The sequence below is a fragment of the Mustela putorius genome, unplaced genomic scaffold, assembly GCF_011764305.1.
Source record: "Mustela putorius furo isolate JIRA1106 unplaced genomic scaffold, ASM1176430v1.1 tig00003846_pilon_pilon_pilon, whole genome shotgun sequence".
In the NCBI taxonomy this organism is placed as follows: domain Eukaryota; kingdom Metazoa; phylum Chordata; class Mammalia; order Carnivora; family Mustelidae; genus Mustela; species Mustela putorius.
In genome coordinates, this window is record NW_025421999.1 from 14,462,313 (window position 1) to 14,468,993 (window position 6,681).

A 6,681-nucleotide genomic window follows, 5' to 3' on the forward strand; every position below is an offset into this window, starting at 1 on the left:
ATATGTCAAATCAAATTGTTTATTATTTGATCTTAAAAGATGATCAAGAGGAGCAAATGTCGAATGTTTAAATTCTAGGACCTAAAATAAATATTTTAGAAAGACTCTCATCTTTTGTTGATTGCTAAAATACACCACAGGATGTCACTTTCTCATGACTTAATTCACTGTTAAAAAAAAAATTCTTGAAAAAAATTGCTTTGTCTGACAAAGACAGAAGGTCTACTGAAATAGGCATGATTATATATATATATATAATATGTGTATATATATATATATACAATGTTTGCATATATTGTATACAATATGACATCCCTTTGGCAGCACATATACTGAAATTGGAATGATACAGAGAAGATCAGTGTGGCTCCTTACTAGGATGACACACCCATTTGACGTGTTCCATATTTTTGGTGTAAATGAAAGTTAAGAGAGTAAATCCTAAGAGTTCTTATCACAAGGAAAATATTTTTTTGTCAATGTATCAGGTAGTGAAAGTTTACTAAAACTTGTAGTAATTGTTTCATGATATATGTAAATCAAATTATTATGCTGTACATCTTAAACATATGCAGTGGTGTATATCAATTATATCTCAAGAAAACTGGAAATATAGATTGATTACATCACAAAAGCACAAACTGAAAGGTAAAAATAAGAATAGCAACAAAATAGTGTTAGTCTATCTTATCGAATACTGAGCTGGTAACTGGTTCTGAACAATCTACTTTCTTACCAAAACTCTAGGAAGTGCTTACACCAGTTATACTTCTTCCCAATTTACAGATGTAGGAAGTGGTAATGTTTTCTTAGTTGAACCCCATAAACACTTATATTAGATGTGCCTAAATACCAGTGAAAGAACTTTATTTCCAAAACATGGCATGGATACCATGATTTGGGGGATAATATACTTTTTCTATTACTGCCACAGAAACACTATTTTGGTTAAAAAGAGAATGATTGATTGGCTGATTGACGAGTTACGACAACTCTATTTACTCTCACTTTTAAATCTGTTATCCAGAATGGTTCGGGGCACCTGGATGGCTCAGTTGGTTAAGTGACCCAACTTTTGATTTTGGCTCAAGTCATGATCTCAGGGTCATAGGATTGAGCCCCATGCCAAGCTCCATGCTGGGTGTGGAGACTGCTTTCACTTCTCTCTCTCCCTCTACCCCTCCTCCCATCCTGGGGCTACAGGTTTCAAAATGTTTGTAAGTAAGAAAGAAGGCTCTTGATAAATGCAGTGTTTTACTCTGTCAAAATGTGACTATTGCTAAAGCACAATTAAACATTTTTAAGGGCATGGTCTTTGGGTTTTTAATTCCCTTATGTCCATTTCAGTTTCCTTCAAATAGCAAGGAATAATATCTTCAAGGGGATTCTAAAAGTATCTATGTCTATGGTTAAAAGCATTTTCCAGAAATACTCAACAACTGATGTTTGCTTATTCTGTGAAGGATCCACACATTATAAATTTAAAGCTAATTAACATTGCCATACTACTCTTAACTTCCATTCTTACAATGAACAAAATAGTGACTAGGGGACAAGTAGGAGATTTCCAGTTCATAATTGAACAGCAGGAATCACAGAGAAACTTGGTAATATAAGATTTGAGGTAGATTAGTGAAGCCAAGTGACCCATAACTGTCATACTAAGAACACTCAAATACATGACTTTCGAAAAAAGCAACAACAAATATTATTAAATTTTTTTGACCCTTGAATGTATGCTATTGCTCTATGTAACTCATATATTTACTAGTATATACTCTTTCCCTGGTGGCAATGATTGGTTCAAGGATGGTCCCATCAGAGGGAAAAATAGACACTCATTGATTGGTTTTAGGAAACAGTCTCTTTCTGTACTAAAAAACGAAGCTATGTAACCCAGGTGCAGTAAGCATTCCTGTCCATCACAAGGGAATCTGGTTTACAAGTGAGACTGCTACAGAGGAGGCTAAAAAAAATGGCTGAAAAATTGGTTAGGATCACTGGTCAAGCTAATCAGAGATTAGATTAGTTTTAGACTTTTCAGTTGTATTCAGCTACCCTATTTAATTTGCATTGGTTTAAAAAAGATTTCATTTATTTATTTGACAGAGAGAGATCACAAGAAGGCAGAGAAGCAGTCAGAGAGAGGGAGGGGGAGAAGGCTCTCCGCTGAGCAGAGAGCCTGATGCAGGGCTCGATCCCAGGACCCTGAGATGATGACCTGAGCTGAAGGCAGAGGATTAACCCACTGAGCCACCCAGGCGTCCTGCATTGGATTATTTTATCACTCGCCACCAAAAATGGTTTAGCTAGTAGTCACCATATCTACTAAAATGATATTTACAAAATCTCTCCTAACTTTGATATGATTATTATGCTAACTTACTTCTCGCACTCAACATATTGTTTCTCTACATATTCTTTAGTGAGCCTTGAGTACAGAAAGAGACCAGATTTCCTGCAAGAATCTATTTAAAAAAAAATCCTGAGAGAGTTTGTAGCCATTATAATTGAGGCAAAGGAGAGAAGTATTGCATATTGATTTAATGTGATCAGCCTTTCTTCAAAAAGAATATGTTATTGAAAGTAGAAACATTTTTCAGTTAGCCCACAAAAGCATCCTCAGCCCCAAAATACTTGGGTTGCCTTTCTATGCTCTTAAAGATATTTATATTGGAATTAAACCACACAGCAATTTGACTAGCCTTTGGGAGTTCCCTAAACTATTTATACAATCTGCTTATAGAAAATTAAGTTCTGTGTTTTAAAAAGTTACTAAAAATTAGACCAATAAATCTATCTAGAAATATTTTGTGGCTAAAATTAAAATTGATTAAAATGAATAAAGAAGTATTGAAAATGGACAAATATACATATGTTTTTAGGAAAGGGAGGAAAGATGAGGAGGCACAGAGGGAGAACCCCAAGCAGGCTCCATGCTCAGCCAGAGTCTGATGCAGGGCTCGATCCCAGGACCCTTAGATCATGACCTGAGCCCAAATCACGAATCAGACACTTAACTGACTGAACCACCTAGGTATACTATACATAATGCTTATTTAACTTTATTTTCATAAATTGGTGTTTAGGCTTTCTGAAGAAACTTTAAAATACAACACAAATTAATGTAAATTTGTACATGTTATGTACATACACATGTATTTACACCCAAATCTCTGAAGGTAAAGCCCATTATTTTCCAGATTTGCAAAGAGATCTAGTATCTAAGAAACATTAAAGATCAAGGTCATAGAACTCAATTTTCATAAGTTCCATTTTTTCTTAGGAGTACTATTGTCTATTACATCAGTCTCTAAATAGGAACAAATATTTGGTAGTTCACAAAATCAAACTTCATGTATAATAAAGTACTTAACAGAGAATATTCTGGAGTCTGTCTCCTAAGGTTTGAATCTTAGGTCTGCCACAAGTGACAACAGACAAATACTAACTTCGAATTCTCTCCTTTTACTTTTTTATAAATTGGGAAATTTATAGTGCTTGCTTTTCCTTATTTATTGGACTTCACCTTACACTTGTTTATTGTGAGGAATACAGAGAAAAGTCATGTAATACATTTAGAATATTGCTTAGTACAAAATAAATATTTATAAATGAGTTCTTACAGTAATACTTGTCTTTTTGAGAGGAGGGAGTACTTGTGCAGATATATCTTTATCTATAGATATAGATATATATGTATGATTTATTTTAAAATTGACCTGGATTGTAGGATAACTCTATTTTTACCTTTTTGAGGAACCTCCATACCATTTTCCAGAGTGGCTGCACCAGTTGGCAATCCCACCAACAGTGTAAGAAAATTCCTCTTTCTCTACATCCTCACCAACGTCTTTGTTTCCCAAGTTGTTAATTTTAGCTATTTTGACTGGTGTGAGGTGGTATCTCATTGTGGTTTTGATTTGTATTTCCCTGATGATGAGTGATACTGAACATTTCTTCATGTGTATGTTGGTCTTTTGTATGTCTTCTTTGGAAAAATATCTGTTCATGTTTTCTGCCCATTTCTTGACTGGATATTTGGATAAAGGAGATGCGGTATATATATATATATATATATATATATACACAGTGGAATATTACTCAACCATCAAAAAGAATGAAATCTTGCCATTTGCAATGACGTGGATGAAACTAGAGGGTATTATGCTAAGCAAGATAAGTCAGTCAGAGAAAGACAAATACCTTGTGATTTCACTCATATGTGGATTTCAAGAAACAAAACAAGGGATCATAAGTGAGGAGAGGGAAAAATAAAATAAGATGAAATCAGAGAGGGAGAAAAACCACAAGAGATTCTTAACTCTAGTTAACAAATGGAGTGTTGCTAGAGGGGAGGTGGGTCAGGAGAAGGGATAAGCAGGTAATGGGCATTAAGGAGGGCACACCATGTGATGAGCACTGGGTGTTATATGCAACTGAAGAATCACTAAACTCTACCTCTGAAACTTGTAATACATTATATGTCAACAAACTTGAATTTAAATAGTTTTTAAAAAGAATATATATTTACACACATATATCTGTAGTTAAAGTTAACAACCCAGTCTTTCTTTCTCCATTGTGGGGAAAAATCTCAGTTCAGTCTTTTTCTTGTGTGTTTCCTTTACTACTCATACAGAACACTTCATTTCTTGCACTTCTGGACCACCAAATGTGTGGGCTTTTTCCCCCCAAAAGTGGTGGTCTGAGACATTGGCTGGGTGTCCTATAATTTAAGTCAATCCTAATGCTACCTGGAGGTGGTGTCGGATCCCACAGGTTAATGGCTCCCTCTCCCAGGCTGCCTGGCTCCCCCAACTTTGGATGAAAGTCACCAGGAGTAAGTCCTCAGGTTACTCACAACTTCTCTCTGATTTGGCTACAAATCAGAGGTTCTCATGATCCTTTCCTCAGTTTCAATTGAGTTGTTAGAGTGGCCCACAGAAAAAAACTCAAGGAAATTCTTATGTTTATCAGTTTAGTGAAAAATATGATAAAAGATAGTGCTGAGGAGACACATAGGGTAAAGTCTGGAGGTCTGGAGGTAAGGTCCGTAGAGTTGGAGTAAGCCACCTTCTCAGTGCAGATGTGTTTGCCAGCCAAGAAGCAATTCCAACTCATTGTGATTCTAAGGAGGCTCCTTCACATAGGCAGGATCACTTTTTGCTCCATTGCCAGGTCGTCTCCCTTCTCCAGAGATTGGGGGATGGGGCTGAAAATTTGTAACTTCCAATCATGTCTTGGTCTTTCTGGTGACCAGTCCCCACCCAGGAGCCCATGCGAGAGCCCGCACAGAGTTGCCTTAATAGAAGATGAGCTTACAGTGTTCTTTTCACTTATGAAATTACAAATGTTTGAGAGCTCTATACTGGGGACTGGAGGAAGAGACCAATCAATACATTTTCTGTGATCTCACAGTAGTAAGAGTATAAAGCAAGTACACCAATTTCAAAACTTTGGTTATTTTGAGGGGGGAAAAAGGTGGAACATATATAAAGAGGAAGGGAGAAAGGAGTGAGCAAATACAGTGAGAAAGATGAACAGGTAAATGATTGTATAACATTATTTTCTATATGTTTGAACTATATTAATAAAATATAAAATATGTACAAGCCTATATTCTAGAAATTTTAATGAATATAGGCAACACTGGTAACTTTTTACTTGTTTATTACTGGTTCAGAACTACAAGTTATGAGATTATTGCAGAAGACCTTTTTATTAAGTAGTATCCCAAGTACTTTTAAAGAGACACTGAATATATTGTTCACAATTTATAATGACTATATTGGAGAAATGTAAAATAAATTCTTTCTTTTAGTAAAATAAAATATTTAGACATTGACAAAAATATAACTACGTGTTGTAAATACATTTTCATTTATTAATTTTCTAGTCTGACATATAATGAGGTAGATTATGCTGCATTAAATTGCTAATTGGATATTTAATTGGTTATAAGAACTGCATTTTTGGCTGGGTTTTAGTTATAGTTATAATAAAAAAAAAATCTGGGGATATTGGGATGCCTGGGTGGTTCAGTCTTTTAAGCATCTGCCTTCAGCTCTGGTCATGGCCCTAGGGTCCTGGGATCAAGACCTGCATCAGGCTCCCTGCTTGGCTGAGAGCCTGCTTCTCTCTCTTCTCTCTGCTCATGTTTTCTTTCGCTATCTCTGCCTCTCTCTCAAATAAATAAATGAAAATCTTAAAAAAAACCCTGGGGAGATATATATATATATATATATATATATATATATATTCATATAGATATATATATTAATGATGTAGATGGATACATAATGCTGTTTACTCATTCCTATGATGGGTAAGATATTTAGATGATTATTTAATATGTACTATGTACTATGTGCCAAGAGCTGGGTTGGACTCTGAGGAGTTAACAATATAAATTGATTACCTTGCAGATGATTTGTAATCAAATAGCTACAAAATTGTGAATTATAAATTGTTTGTATATCTGTGTAAAAGTGTTATAGAAGCCAAGAAAAAGGTGTGAAAACTTGCAGACTGTGATTTATGTGAATTTCTTTCTCAAAAGCAAGACTTTTAATTCCATCTTGGATACCTCTCATGCTGTCGTCTATGCAGGGGCAGGCTCCTGTAGGGGGAGGTGAAATGGTTGTTATTCACACACAACAACTAATGAAAGAGATTCTC

General features: G+C 35.2%; 1 pseudogene; it reads left to right on the forward strand.

Moving 5' to 3' along the window:
• Positions 1–311: 311 nt before the first annotated feature.
• LOC123387209 lies at positions 312–412 on the forward strand (annotated as a pseudogene).
• Positions 413–6,681: the final 6,269 nt, after the last annotated feature.